At 36.2% G+C, this 16,605-nt stretch overlaps 1 protein-coding gene across 2 annotated transcripts in view; it reads left to right on the forward strand.

Annotated features, from left to right (window-relative positions):
* The first annotated feature begins 7,262 nt into the window (after positions 1–7,262).
* LOC131054311 (lactoylglutathione lyase) overlaps positions 7,263–16,605 on the forward strand; it is a 28,032-nt gene continuing 18,689 nt past the window's right edge. The window contains exon 1 of one of the 2 annotated variants that reach the window (XM_057988790.2): positions 7,263–7,427. The gene's annotated coding sequence lies outside the window, so the exon portion shown is untranslated. The remainder of the gene's footprint in view (positions 7,428–16,605) is intronic. The other variant, XM_057988791.2, reaches the window with a different exon arrangement.

Raw genomic sequence — 16,605 nt, forward strand, 5'->3', positions numbered from 1 at the left:
CAACGATATTCTTTTCTCCCATTTTGGGCTGATAAGTAGCGCGTACGCGCTACTAAGCCTAAAAATGTTATCCCAGGGTATCGAATAATGGGAATAGTACCCCGTATGCACTTATGAGTAATAAGTACCGCGTATGCGCTACTAAGCCTTAAAAATGTTATGGAAGGGGTATGGAGGAAGGGAGCGGGAGAGAGGGAGAGAAGAGGGGGGGAAGGGAGAGAGAGGGAGAGGAGAGGGGAGAGGGAGAGAGAGGGAGAGAGGGAGAGGAGAGGGGAGAGGGAGAGAGAGGGAGAGAACATGGGGGGAAAGGAGAGGTAGAGGGAGGGAGAGAGGGAGAGAAGAGGGGGGAGGGAAGGGAGAGAGAGGGAGAGGAGAGGGGAGAGGGGAGAGGGAGAGAGAGGGAGAGAGGGATAGAACATGGGGGGAAGGGAGAGGTAGAGGGAGGGAGAGAGGGAGAGAAGAGGGGGGAGGGAAGGGAGAAAGAGGGAGGGAGAGGGAGAGGAGAGGGGAGAGGGAGAGAGAGGGAGAGAGGGAGAGGAGAGGGAGAGAGGGAGGGAGAGAACATGGGGGGAAGGGAGAGAGAGAGAGAGAGAGAGAGAGAGAGAGAGAGAGAGAGAGAGAGAGAGAGAGAGAGGGGGTGGGAGAGAGAGAGAGAGAGGGAGGGCGTGGGAGAGGGAGAGAGAGGGAGGGGGTGGGAGAGGGAGAGAGGGAGAGGGAGAGAGAGGGAGAGAGGGAGAGAACATGGGGGGAAGGGAGAGGTAGAGGGAGGGAGAGAATACATGATAAAAATCAAAGAGGAAGTTGCAGTGGGGTATGGAGGGAGAGAAGAAGAGAAAGAGGGATGGGGTATGGAGAGAGAGAGAGAGAGACGTTGTATGCGTTTGAGAAGGAGAGACGATACACTTATATGTGTATATATATGTTTAATATATTATATGTATATAAACATATTATATATTACATATATTATATGTATATACACATATTATACATAGAATATCATATTATACAATAGCGCGTACACGCTGTTTATAGTAAAGATAGCGCGTACGCGCTGCTTACACTATACATACCCCATACGCGTTTTTTAAACCATAAGTACCCCGTATGCGCTTTTGAATCTTTAGGCTTGGAAATAGGCTTGGATGACAAAGCTACGGATTGGAAGTTTGATTTCCCTCAACTTCTCTCATTTTTGACGTGTTTTATTTTATCAACTTGGTTTATCGGCTTTGTCATCATCAGGTTTACACTTCATAAAGTGGGTATTTCTAAAATTGCCACCATATTTTCACCCATCTTCTGAGCTTTCTAACCATATATTTTTTTTTCAATTTGAACAACAATAACATATTATTATTGAATTTCTTTTACTAGTGTCTCCATAGTTCTCACAGACATAGGTGCACCATTTTTTGAATAACTTTTGATATATGTATCCAAAATTAAAAAACTTTATATATTATTGTAGTGCACTTGATTCTTTACAATTTTAAAAAAATAAAATTGTATTTTCGATTTGTTTAGTGCAACTTATGCTTCGCGCACGAACAGGTACCGAATTTTCAGGATGTGCTCAATTGAAAAAATCATTAAAAAAAAATACTCAACAAAAAATTACAAAAAAATACACATCTTCTAGTGCTCACTCTTAACTATCTTTCAGCCAAAGGATTTGTCAAAATACTAAATCTAACTATGACTTTTTTGATGCGCACGTCAGACACTATGTTATGTTTTTCAGAAAAAAAATAGGGTCAGTTTTTCGTGCGTGAAGGATTTGACCCCCTTAATATTATCCAATTTTGAAAAAGAAAAAAAATAGGGTCAGTTTTTCGTGCGTGAAGGATTTGACCCCCTTAATATTATCCAATTTTGAAAAAGTTTAGTATTTTGGAAACTAGATTCAAAGTACTACAATATTTTTTCTTTGATTATCTTCATATCTTGAGTGGATGACTTTCAAATTTTGCCTCTAAGTTCAGGTTCACCTGATTTCAAAAAAAAAGTGTCCACTTATACCCCCCTTTTTGACCACCATCTTTGTGCACTTACCCAGGTATTACCCTTGATGTCTGCAAAAAATGTGCATGTTGATTTTTAGATTGTGGTAAGAAAGTTTTGCACTTAGAAAATTTAGTCTTAAAATTAAGTAGCTTAAAAAATCATTTTTTTTATCAAAACAATAATTGCTAGTGATCCTAGTCTACAAATGCATACTTCTAACAATATAAATAGAAAATACATAGTATTGAAATCTAAAACCTCTAATTTTCCTCTAACTAAATCTCAAAGAAAATTCACTATGCACTTGAATGAAATTTTAGAAAAATACTCTTTAAGCATCATAATTAGATTTTGAATATCTTCTCTTTAAATACAAAAGTACAATATGAATCTAGGTAAGAGAAACTAAATGACATATAATATAAAGATGCAAGTTTAAAACTCTTTGGACGAACACTTATTTTGATAGAACAATTAATGGGTCTAACTAGACAATCAACCTCATCCACCGACTAGTAACTCCCAATCAAAACTTAGTCAAGACTATGTTACATCCTCAAATCACTCATGTCTCTAGTATTTAATTGGGTAATTATCTCAAAGAAGACTCCCCACATAGCCAAGCCTTATTCTCCCATATAACTACATCTTCTCCATGTTCTAATCTCTCAACTACACAAAAGCCATGGTGAACTCTTCCATCACTGTTGCAACATGCCAATGCTAATGTTGCTCTTGACTATGCTTTCAACACACCTACCCACATATCATGGTCACTACTTTGTACACTTATAGACTAAGTTAGACCCACAAGTAAATCAAGTATCCAGTAGTTTGCTGGGAGCTTATCTCAAAGAAGACTCCCTATATAGCTAGGCCTTATTCTCCTATATGACTATGTTCTATCCATGTCGATCTCTCAAATACATAAAAACTAATGTGAACTCTGCCATTATTGTTGCTCCATGCTAATACTTGTTGTTATATGGAGCATAATCAAACTCAGAGGTTAAATTTTCCCTACTTCTATCGGCGTGGTTTCCCCCCATATTTTTTCGACGGGAGTTTGGGGGCAGCGCCCCCAAGATGGGGTCAAGGGGTAGTGCCTTGCGACACCAAAAATACTTTTATTATTTTATAAAGGCATTGGGTGTTATTTTTCTATTGGCTGACATGTTGTAGCCCTAATTTTGTAACCGACATAAGTCCTGATAAAAAGGCTAAGGGTCAGGGTTTTCTGTAGAGAATTTTGTAGCGGTATTGAGTTGCAAGGGGATTGTTGGTTGTAATTAGTTTTGATTTACTGTATAATAATATTGGATTCTATGTTTGGTGGATGTAGCCTGAGATTGGGCGAACCACGTTAAATATTGTCTCTTCACTATTATTATTTAGATATGTTTAATATTTGTTGCATATAATTGATATTTTTTACATGTAATTCCTAACAATACTAATGTTTCTATTGACTTTGACTTCAACACATCTACACACAGATCAAGGTTGTCAATGAGTATGTTTATGCGCTAAGGAAGAATTGTTGCACCATAGATTTGGTTTTAAATTAAGTATTTGATGATAGTTAAATTGCAGAATTAAAAATGAATATTTAAGATAGAATAGGGCCCAAATGGGCTTAAAAAGATCTAAGAAAACACACACTACATTTAGCCCCCATTTTAGCAAGAGTATGAACTTATATTCATACTCACAATAAAGTGGATAAAGCAACCAAGAGAAAGATATACAAGGGATAAGATGACATCAAGTCCCGAGATAAGTAAGCTCCCAAGCTTAAGATTCTATCAACTCACAAAAGAACATTCAAAGAAAGATACATTGTGGCTAAGTAGCTTCACGACCTTGGCTAGAAGTGGATTGATCATGGTGTAATTTTCAAAATTCTAGGCATTCCCTTCACCTTTCAAGCTTTGTTGGTGGCCTTATGGCACACAGTTCTTGCCATAATTGAAAAAATATTGTTTATTGGATTGCTAAGTCTGTTTCCTTGGTGGGAAAGATTCAAGTTTTTTATAAAATTCTCACAACCACCCATATTTATTACTCCTCGTGTTGGGATCCTACTAATGATTCATAAACTTGAATTAATAAAAGCTTCTTTGAGATTTTTTGGGGGCCTCCTCCAATGACCACAAGGGTTTCATTGTATTTTCTAGGAAGTTTGCTACTTACCTTATGAATTTGGAGGGTTAGGGTTGTTATCCACTCAACGTCAAGGGTTGGCTTTATGTGTCAAATGGATTATTCATGCACTCGTAGGTAATTAAGCATAGAAGATTCTTCTTCAACTTTGCATTTCTTCATGCAACTCCAAGCATTGGTTTTCAAACCCTTTTCCTAATGAAGGATATTGTTCATATCAAGGGAAATTTTGTTGCCTAAACAATATGGTATGCTTGGGAAGATATCAAGGCTTGGTTTCAATGGGATGGGTTTTTTTTAAGGGATGGCCTCTCCCTTATCAACATAATCTTTGGTGGTTCCCTCTTTCGTAGATTCAAGGTCTCTTGTTAGCACGATTGCCATGGGTTAAGGCCTTACTATTTCATAACAAGGGTATCCAAAGCCCTCAAGATTTATTCTCTATGAGTTTTATGAGTCTCATGTATTGGGATGAGCTCAAGGAAAAGTTTCACTTCTCTTGTCCGAATTGAGAGACATTTGATGTTGTTATGGGGGTAATCCTATTGAGATGACACTCAAAATTAATGCTCAATCTTCTAAGTTACCATGATGGAAAGATTAGAAGTGGAGTGCAAACACAATTGTTTGTAACAACAAGTTGTATCTTGGTAATCACTAGCTTTCTCATGACCTTAAACTTGAGATGATATTTACAATCAATGGTCTTGATTCAACAACATATGTCCTAACATTTGGTTAGCTATTGTTGAGCCCAAACCCACCCACTTTGCTTGGTGTATTCTTTTCCAGGGCTTACTTGTGGGATCAATTCTTCTTCATATGGGCATTTGAGACCCTTGTTGCCCTTTTTGTGGATATATGGAATCATTTAAACACCTTTTTTGGTTTTATCATCGAGATCAATAACTTTAGAATTGGATACAATACTTCTTTTAGCCCTTTACGCCAAAGCCTTTTTCCTAACACATAGCCCTCTAGGGGGATTGGCCTCACATTCCTCACAAGTATATGATGATTTGGCATACTTTTAGGGTGGAGATTCTCTTTAGCATTTAGAAGGATATAAATTCTACTATTTTTATTCATTGTCTTGTTGATTAGAATGTTTTGCTTTATTCTAAAGCCATCACTTATTCTAATGTTTTGTTATAGATCTAGGTGTAAGGAAATAAGGTTCCCTTGGAAGTGGCCCACCTTTAGGAGGTGCGATCACCGAGAAAATTCTCCTTGCATGATTACTAGAGCTCTCCCATTTATGTCCTCCTCCTACAATCACTACCTTTTTCACAATTGGTGGAGAGGTAGGAGTCTCTTGGCTCATGATGCCTGGAATCCTTAGTCCCCAACTTCTCCCTGCTATGATGATGACCAAAGAAGTGCATACCTAGACAATGTATGCTTCACCTCTTGCTCAGGGTGCTACTTTAGGTACCCTTTTGAGTGCACTGGGTTGTTGACCGGTGGTGCTCCTAAGTGACCAATTGCTAATTCTTCCAATTGGTACCCTTGTTTGGAATTAACAATCTCTCTGACTTGCATCAAAGATAAAGACAAAGATAAAAAAATAAAATTGATGAGGTGCAAGACATCTTGACATCACTCTAGACCTTGTGGATGTATGGAGCAAGTCGAGTGATAGGGACTCACTGCCTCCTCTTGTTATTGTTGGTCTCACTACTTAGCAACTTTGTTTTTAATGCTTGTTTTTCGTTCAGATTTAATCCCATTTGACTCTTAAAGTGTGATCTTGTATCCAAACCTCTTTTTTTTGAATATATATCCCACCCATCTTTTTTTTTTGTAAATAAATGTTATTTTATTTTTTAATTAATAAAATATTAACACCTATTCATAAAAAAGATTCATTATTTTATTTATTTCAAAAAAAACTTTATTCTCTATCATTCATATTTACTATTTATATCTCATTTTTTTTTACAAATATCCTAATCTCAACTATTAAATTGATTTAGGATCTAAATAAATTTGATGAATTTATCATTTATCATCATCTTTATCAAGGATTATTTTAATTAAAGAAGGGTTATTTTTATGTACCATGCTCATTGGTTCAACGGAATATACATGTTTTATTCCTTTCCCTCGAGATTCTCATTGGTATGCATGGCCCCACCATCCATTAGTGGTGGCAAGAATCAACTCTCTTGGCCTTCTCATCCAGAATGCTCCACATATAAACCTACAATGACAGTGACTGCTGGCATGCTCGTTTGAAATGACATAAGCTCATACCTCATTAGTTTTCCCTTCACATTTATCACACCTCTGGCCGATTTTAAACGACATATTACTTCGAAGGAAAGATTTTTTTAGGTTACTTATAACTGAATTGAAAACTGGACCCTGCAGAAGGCACAGGTCTACGAGGGACCCTACCGAAAAATAAAAAGCAAAACGGTACGAAACATATGGATTAAACAGCGAGTAATAAAGAGGCCCAATCACGCCTGGAATTTGACGGTCACCCCTACCTGTCATATGAATTTTTTATGACGGTTTAGTCATTTCAATGCCTTTCATTTGACGTTTTAAGAAAAATATTAACTGTCAAAAAATATAAAAGTAGAAGATTGAAGCAATGAGAATCAATGCACAAGTTTCTATAACAATCTTATTAAATATATTTAAAAAATTAAATTGATTAAGTTTCTAAATTCATATATAAAAAAATAGAATATATTGCAAAAATTCATAGTAAAATATTTTATCAATTATATTCTATCATTTCAATTATGACAAGTTTCTAAATTCATATGAAAAAATAGAACTATTCTAAAAAATCATATTAAAATATTATAAAATTAGAAACAACTACATCCTTCCATATTCTAAATCCTTCCATTTCAAAATATTTTAAATAAATTTGCATTTTTTATAATAAACATTCTAAACTAATATATATATTACTTACTATATTTTTTTACGGTTTATTTATAATTTGAAGTGTCATCTATACGGTTTTAGAAAAAAATAGCATGTCAATGCATACGTTCAACTAATTTTTTACGCTGTCAAATACGGTTCAAAAGTAGGAAAACGGCCATTTTGCCTGTCAAATTCCAGGCCTGGGCCCAATTCAAATATCTCGCTAAAGATATGGATCAAACAGCGAGTAATAAAAAGGCCCAATTCAAGTATCTCGCTTATAAATAGAGAGTGGAAGCATTACTGGTTTAACTAGTTGGGGCAGCTTCGAACTTAACCTTCAGCTTGCACGCTTACGCTCATAACGGGTATGTTTTTCTTTTTTCTGCTATACCATATATGATAATACCTGTTAGGGTTCTGCTCGGCCAATGATCGAATGCCGCTGTAAATTTTTGTTTAAGTAAGATGTGTTGTCAGATCGGCCATGTCGCATTAATGTGCCGATGATGGGTTGAAGGTATAAAATTTTGACGTTGAGTGGTTGCCTTGATTGTGTTAAATTGGGAGTTGAAATATGGAATTTCAATGAGCAACAACACATATCCGTGTTCGTTTGCATAAAAGGAGGGCAACGCCTACTAACCCTGGTCATTATGGCGTCTTGTCTAATCCATTTTCATTTGTTTGAATATGTTAATATATGAAAATGCCTAAGCTTATAAAAATGCGTCTTCATGGATTGTCCTTATAGTAATGAAAGTATTCTGCTGGTTTTACAGTAAAATCTAGAGAACTTAGTGAATAAACTATTTACTTCTAGATTCCAAAAGTACCTTGGTGTAAATCTTGTTTTCTGCTTTCTTGTCGTTGTTTTCAAGAACAATTTTACTAACTTGTTAAGCAGCATGCAATCGGGAACACGTGTTTTCCCTAAAACATAAGAAAATTATTTTGCAGATTAACATCAATGATTTAGTACATACATTTTGTTTAAGTTACCAAATTGATTTGTAGATTTAAAGTCCCCCTTTCATCCTCTATACAGGCATAGAGGTAGTTGAACTTCTGATGACGAGTGCATACTGCATCAACTTTCAGTTGGTTTCTGAACCCATACTTTAGATGGGTTCTACATTTAGATGTGAAATGCTATATGAATATACCTCTGAGGTAATTTGGCAAAGGTGCTATGAACAATTTCTGCTTAAATTTACGCAGCTAGAGTGTTTCCATGTAAATTTTTTATGAGGGGAAAAGGATAAATTATAATCTTTCCCTATTTTAGGGAAGCAGCTGCTGCCTAAAAATTGAAAATAATTTTTGAAAAGAAGGGGGAGGGTGGAAATAAGCAGCAACTTCTTATTGGGAAGAATAACATGTGGCTTCACCATTTTTTCTCCTTTTTTATTTGCCTTCAATTTTACCTCCAAATTTTATTTGTAAGAAATATTAGTAAGAATTTCATTTAAAAATACCGTTTAAGAGGATTGCATAAAAACAAGCAGCAAATTTTACTATTCATGGGGCCGCTAGCTCCACAAATTGCCGTGGCTGATAGCCAAAATAAACTAAGCAGCAGCATGGGGACCTTCCCTTAGGCTGGGGTCCCATGGAGGGTTTCAAGCTTTTATTTTTCAGGAACAGGAAGTCTCATGAAGAAAAAAAATATTGCTACAGGATTATTTGGAATCTTTTCCTGAAAAATAAGAGATCCTATTCATTAGGCTTGCATATTTGAGCAGGTGAAAATGGGGTGGGGCTAGAAATTGCCCCACCGGCTTAGGAATATTATCTGCCACTTGCCAATCATCTAAGTTTAGATTTTTGTTAGAACTTTTTTTTTTGGAAGGAAAACAAATGTTTTTTACTTGTTTTTATCTTTATACACTGCACAAAGTATAGAAGACCAGCCACAGACAAAGGTCCTGTATTCATGAGACCACCAGCTTTGTTAGATTTCGGAGCTTAAACTTTTAAGCTGAAGTGTATTATAAAATTCATGGGACCAGCAGCTTTAAAATATTCCCAAAAAATCTCAGCAGCTCCAGATTTATTTTTTAAGAAGCCCCCCTTCATCGGACCCCAGCCTAAGTGCACTTCCAGTTTTGATCAGTAATTAAAATGAATGTTCCAGTACTTATTTCACAAACACAAACCTGAGAACTTGCTCCCGTAAAGTTGCTTGATGTTTTTGTGCAATTATTTAAGGAAAACAACCTTTGTGTGTACTATATTTAGTTGTTACAAGTGCTGAAATCTGAAAGAAATTCACAAGTATGAGCAACACTATGAACACATCAGAAACATACACAAAGAATGTGGTCTGGAGGATGCCCAAGGTGGGCAGAAAATTCCAAAAAGAGTGAGCTATAATCCTCTTTTGAGCCACTATTGTTTCATTTTTCGAAAAATCCATGTGTAAAACTGTATGTTTGTCTTTTATATGGTGTTCCATATATAATTCTCCATATTTACCACTTCCTTTTGAAGGATCAAAACTGAACATGACATCTTGTTATTAATAAAATTAGCTACATTGAGATACCAGTCATCTAGGGGAGAGGGACCAATAGGTGATAGGGGTACCAATACATGTTATAGTACATGGACACTTTTAGACTTACAGTGGTGCCCTAAAAATGTCATGTCAATGCTTGTCCCCCAAAAGTACCTCAGATTCAAAAACAAACCAATGATGTGATGCCGCATTAGCGCACAAGAAAACATGACTTAGTGCACACCTATGGGTCTTATGACAATTTGGGACCATTTTGGACACCTTCAAAAAAATGCATGTTGATGAGGCATCATATATGACCATATATGGACTTGAAATTTTTTTTTTAAGTAGAGGATTTGACAAGTAAGCTGCTGTAAAATTGAAATTATTTTGAAATGTCCACATATGATTTTGAGAAGCGTGAAGTTAGGGTGAACATGTACTGGCTCCTCTCCCCTTCTTCTATTTTGCCAATGATGGGTCAAAACTTTGAAGTCAAATTTTGATGTCCAGTTGCTGCTTTGTTGGTGCTAGAACTTTTTTAGGGATTGGAATTTGCAATCTCAATAAAAAAAAGCATATACCCTGCCTTGCTTTACTTTTGAGAAGAGGAAGGCACAGCCTAGATACCCTTGTTATGAATGCATCTTGTCTCGTCCAATTTTACTTGTTTGAATAACTTAATAATAGGAAATGCCAGAGCTTATAAAGATTTATAGAGTTGTATGATCCTCCATATTAAAGAACTATTCTACTGATTTTATGGTAAAAGTTATCAAACCAAGATGAACAGGACTATTTTATTTCTTGAATCTGAAAGGACTGTAGTTTAAATCTTGCTTTGCTCATGTTTGACAATGTTAAAACTTGCTAGGCAGCGTGCAATCTTGAGGACATGTATGTCCCAATATAAGAAAACAAATTTTTTACAAGTTACCATCAATGATATATTTTTTATTTTTTCTTAGTTATCAAATTGATGGCTAGACTCAAAGTTCCTCTGTTACCTTCTATACATGCATATATTAACTTTCACCTGTGGTGTCTAAATAAGCACAATTCCAGTTTTGATCAGTAATTATAATGGATATTTCATTACTTAATTCTCCAACATGAATCTGAGAACTTTCTACCTTAAAATTACTCGCCATTTTTCTGCAAATTACTTAAGGAAAACGACCTTTATGTGCCCTCAGTTAAGCTTCTTGGAAATCTGAATGTAATTCACAACCATAAATAGGACTGAGAACACTGGGAATCCATCAGAAACATAACATACACAGAGAATTGTTAGCGTTGTACGTGTGTTGTTTTGAAGGTGTTCATCCTTCAAGCACAACAATGCTTTTTGATTCTTTCTCAGCACATAAGCATACCCCCTAGAAACCTTGATCCGGGTGTAGATGTGTTGGAGGCACAGTCAAGAGCAGCATCAGTATTAGCATGGTGCAGTAATGATGGCATTGTTCACGTTGGTTTCTGTGCATTCGAGAGATCAGTGTGGATAGGACATAGTCATATAGGAGAATAAGGCCCAGCTATGCAGGTAGTTTTCTTTGAGATAAGCTCCCAGTCAACTACTGGAGACTTGAGCATACAAAGCAGTGACCTTGATCTGTGGGTAGCTGTGTTGAAGGTACAGTCAAGAGCAGCATCAGCATTAGCATGTTGCAGCAGTGATAGTAGAGTTCACCCTGGTTTCTGTACTGTTGTGAGATTAGCATGGAGAGGATGTAGTTATATAGGAGAATAAGGCCCAGATAAGCACTCAGCTAACTACTTGAGACATGAGTGATTTGTGGATGTGACTTAGTATTAAGTTCTTAACTACTTTGATTAGGAGTTATTAGTTGTTAGACAAGGTTGATTGATTACTTAGACCCGTTGATTGTTCAGTCAAATTGAGTGCCACTCCAGTGAGTTTTAAGCTTAACTTGGAGCTTTACATTGTACCTCATTTATCTTACTTAGATTCACATTGTACTTCTCTATTTAAAGGGAAGATACTCAAATTCTAATCATGATGCTTAAAGATTCTTTTTCTAAAATTTTATTCCAGTGCAGTGAATTTGTTTTCAGATTTAATAAGAGGACAATTAGGGGTTTGAGAATTCAATACTGTGTATTTCTGTTTACATCGTCAGCAGAATGCATTTGTAGACTAGGTAGGATCACCAGAGATTATTGTTTTGATTGAAGTTTTGGCATTTTAAGCTACCTAGTTTTAGGACTAAAATTTTCTGAGTGCAGAATTTGCTTACCACAGTCTGAAAATAAATGTGAATTTTTTTCGGAGACATCAATTGTAATACCACCTTGTTTCAAACTTTCAAAAGGCTGGTAACTGGGCAAAATTACGAGGACATAATACATGAAAAGATGTGGCTGATGTTATTATTTTTTGTTTGATAAACTATTCCTTTTGATATCAATACATGCCATGATAAAGAATGATGATTTTGCAGATCACAGCTAATGTTAATATGTTGCCTTCTGGTAGCTATTTGATATTTGATTAACCGTTTGGACTAACGTTTTCTTGACATTAAACTGGACAAGACCTTCCCTAAAGGATCAAAGGGTCGAGAGCTGTCTTGAATCAGACCTGAGATTACAGATCAATGTGAAATTTAAAACATTATCTTGATAAGTGGTTGTAGGCTAATGTCAGGGTCACGATTTCTTACATTATTTCATGTATGTGTACATGAATTCTCATAAGAAGCTTGATACTCTGACAGAATTGTCTGAGCATGCACGTGTTGCTGATATGAATGAGTCAAACCAGATTGAAGGGGGAAGCCTTTTTTCATAGGATTTAACTGGTGGTTGGTGACAGTCAATGGGCACCCCAACAGAGGAAAAATAGAGTGCATAGGTGTTAGTTAAGCGGTCATCTGTCATGAGTTAGGGACAACTTGAGCAAAGCTAGCAAGAGGAAAATGGTGTCACCAGATGTTAGATAAAAAGATAGTTATCAAGAGTTATGAATAGCATGAGTCAATTAATTACAAGAAACAATGGTAAAATTAAGCCCAAGGATAATGTTTGGGAGTAATTGAGCCCAAAGAATACTTTGCCAGTGAAATCACAAGAAGAGGCAAGCAAATAAACATACAAAATTATTCTTGCTGTCATAGTTCTGTTATTGATGTTCAATGTTTATTCACTGCTGTTGATATGTTTTGGAAACCAATGTACGAGTTTGATACTCCATTACATGAGAAAGACAAAATTTATGAAACATATCATAAAACACCTTGGAAATGGACATGATTTGATGGTGTACAGGTCTGATATGGCTGGATATTCATAGTCACCGGGGCTGCAATTTGCCCTGCTCTTTCAACAGCAATACGAGGGTACGGAGGGCAGTTATGATGGATTGCAATGAACAGCAATATACAGCATCCTTCTAAAAAATCACCAAGCCTTCAATATTTGCTACCTCTCAGCTACAATGGTGGAAGGCAAGCCTCCATGAACACACAACATTAATAAGGAACAATGAAAGGCTGCTACAGACCTGGAATACAATTTTCTGAGTGACGATTATCCCTGAAAATTAACTGTCATGCAGCAAACAGCCATGGAAAGATTGGTTAATCAACTCCTAACACCCCCTGGACAACCTACCAACGAACGCTAACTTCATGCACTTCCAAATGACTCAGAAACCTCTATAATAACAGAAAATACAATATAAGTCTGGAAATTCATCCTCAACATTACACAGCTCAAAAATAGTGCTAGAAAGGGGCAGCAGGTGTGATTTAATTCACAGTCCTCCAAAGTTCCAAACTATGAATTATTCACTTTCCAAACACTTCCCTTTGCTGAAGAAAACCTGGATGTCACTTCCAATTCAATGCTAAGTTCCAAAAACCCACACACCAGCTCTAGGTTATCTGTATAGCGAGGCTAAATGTGTACTGAAAATACACCTTCAACACTACCCAAAATCTTAGTAAAATACCAAGAAACAAATCCTAAAGAAAAATCACTAAAAACCCTTAAATACCTTCATTTTAGTGAAACAAATACTGAGGGCAGTTATGATGGATTGCAATGACCAACAATGTGCGGCATCCCTTCTAAAGCTCACCAAGTCTTCAATATTTGCTACCCCTCAGCTACAATGGTGGAAGGTTAGCCTCTATGAACAACCAACATTAACAAGGAGCAATGAAAGGCTGCTACAGACCTGGAATACAATTTAATGAGTGCTGTTTTTCTGATTATCCCTGAAAATTAACTGTCATGAAGTAAACAGCCATGTGAAGATTGCTTAACCAACTTCTAACACCCCTGGACACCATACCAACGAATGCTAACTTGATGCACTCCCAAAAGACTCAGAAACCTCTACAATAGCAGAAAAGTAAGACAATATAAGTCTGGAAATTTATCCTCAACATTACCCAGCTCAGAAATTAGCGCTAGAAAAGGGGTAGCAGGTATGATTTAATTCACAGTCATCCAAACTTTGAATTTTTCACTTTCCAAACACTTGCCTTTTCTGTAGACAACCTGGATGTCACATTTGGAGGATAAACAACCCTTGAAATACAATGCTTGTATCCAAAGTCCCACACACAAGCTCTAGGTTACTTGTATGGCGAGGCTAAATGTGCACTGAAAACACTACTTCAACACCACCCAAAATCCCAGCAAAATAACCTAGAAACAAATCCTGAAGAGAAATCATTAAAAACCCTTAATACCTTCATTTTAGCGAAACTTTGGATTCCAAAACTCCATTAAAACAATGTGTTTCCTATGTGAAAACACTCTACCAGCTAAGGTGGGTCTCTCACCACCAAAATCCACAAGATTGAAGAGTGTTTTTGTACTAAAAAACACTTGGATGAACTCCTCTATTCATTCCAACAACATCTCCTTATGTGTGCAAACTCTAAATATCCAAAATGAGAGCCCCAATCCCTCCCCCCTTTTATAATTTTTGGGAGCTATTTTGAGAAAAAGTTCTTTTGCTTTATTGCTTAATTTTTGAAAAAGCAATTTTCCATTCAAAAAGACCTATTTGAAATATTAATAACAATTCATTTTTCATAGGCCCCCCTTGTCTTTCCTAGGCGTCCATTTCTGAGGAAAACAACTTTATAATATTTAACACTAAAGTAAATATGAAAACATAACTTTATAACTTTAGGGCAAATATTAAAATAGTTCCAAGCACATTGTGGAAAGGCCCACCAAAGCATAAAACTGAAACTAATCATTGCGAGACATTGTTTGTGTTGAACAATAATGCTCAATGTTGAATGAGCACTTATTATAAATAGCAGTGTTCTCCAAACTCTGTTGAGAAGAACCCAAAAGGCCCAAAACGCTACAACGAACATTACCATCAAGAAGACACCAATTGAACACCAAATTGCTGTCAGAAACCAAGAAATTGTAACCCGAGCTCTCCGAGAACATTGTAACTCTTCTTGCAAACATGGGAACCTAAGGAAAAACTCAAAAACTGGACAATGCTCACATAACAAGATGGCGTAAAAATGGGGACATTACAAAAGATTATGTGCATGGGTAGAAGCAACACCACCTACTAGATTGCTCTATTGAGTAATTGCCAATCAGATTGAGCTAGATAATTGCATGGCATGGTAGTCTTGGAAAGGCAAAAATCCTAACATCAAAAACACTCCGATGATCATTTTGAGAGATTAATGAACTGGCATGAGTGCTAATGTTTTGGTATTCATAATATAAAGTGGATGGTGTGGTGAGTGGATAATGTTACTCATTTAAGAATTGATTGTAGAGCATAATGATTATATGAATATCCCATATTGGAATTGAGCTAAGATCTCAATTGATTGAGGCCGTGTACATTTGGAGGTCCCATGACCCATTAAAACCTAATGCTAACGATTGAAGCTTGAACTATGTTTTGGCTTAAGTAGTTTGCCAATGAATTTATGTTTGGGAATCGCAGTAATCTTTTGAATAATTCTTACCTATATAAAACTTGGGTCAAGCCTCCAATCCATCTCTATATTAAATTACATTCTTGTGTATTTTCTGTCAGTCTCATACTAAGATTTTGGCCTTGTGATGATGTTACATGACTTATAACTTCTTTATTAGTGTTTTATGCTCATGGGGATTTATGTTGGCATGAAGTGCTATTTGTTGATCTTTTATTTGATCCAATGGCCTACATAATTGCAATCATTGTTATAGCTCATTGCAAGCCTCTGAGTGGGTCAACTGTTTGGTCTTCACACGATCTTACAATTTGTGCATTTCCTAAGCGGCCCCCTTTAGTGTGTCAAAACTCTTGTGCGCTGCTGATCAATTGAGTTCAACTTGGATCATGGTAAACCCATTCCTTTGATTGTTTTATTGCAGACAATATGGCAGTATATTGTCAACTCTGCCATGTGGCAGTTATCTGCAACTTGCAAAGGTTGTCATTGCTTTTATGTTCTTGGTGATGTGCTGATTGTTCGACAATAACACGATTGTTAGTTTCCTTGATCACACATGAGGTTCCTTTGAGAATGTGACAATAGTGTTGCCAAACTAATATTTCATATTCAATGAGTTCACCTTGGTTTATGTACAGTTGGGAAATCAATCTAGAGGATTTAGTCCTTATAAGAAAATAAGGACGTAGGCAGTCTTGTTTGAGATAAGCACCTAGTTGATTACTTGAAACTTGACTAATTTGTGAATGTAACTTAGTCTCAACTACTTTGATTAGGATTTATTAGTTGTTAGGTTAGGTTGATTGATTAGAAAGATTGGTTGACTGTTTAGTCAGATTGAGTGTTACTCCAATGAGTTTTAAGCCCTCAAACTCAATCTTTCATGTAAGAGTTTTTTTTACCTTTTCCATATAGAAAGAACTGAGAAAAATGCACATTCAATAGGTTGTAGAGAAGAAATGGTTAAGTTTTTATTTTAGTAACCAAGAGTTCACATGTTCAGAAATTGTAGATTGCTTATTTTTCTTAATAAGTTTGCGAAATCTTGTTGTAAAAGCCCATACCATCATTCCTTTTCTTGTT

The sequence above is a fragment of the Cryptomeria japonica genome, chromosome 2 (genome assembly GCF_030272615.1).
Source record: "Cryptomeria japonica chromosome 2, Sugi_1.0, whole genome shotgun sequence".
NCBI classification, from domain to species: domain Eukaryota; kingdom Viridiplantae; phylum Streptophyta; class Pinopsida; order Cupressales; family Cupressaceae; genus Cryptomeria; species Cryptomeria japonica.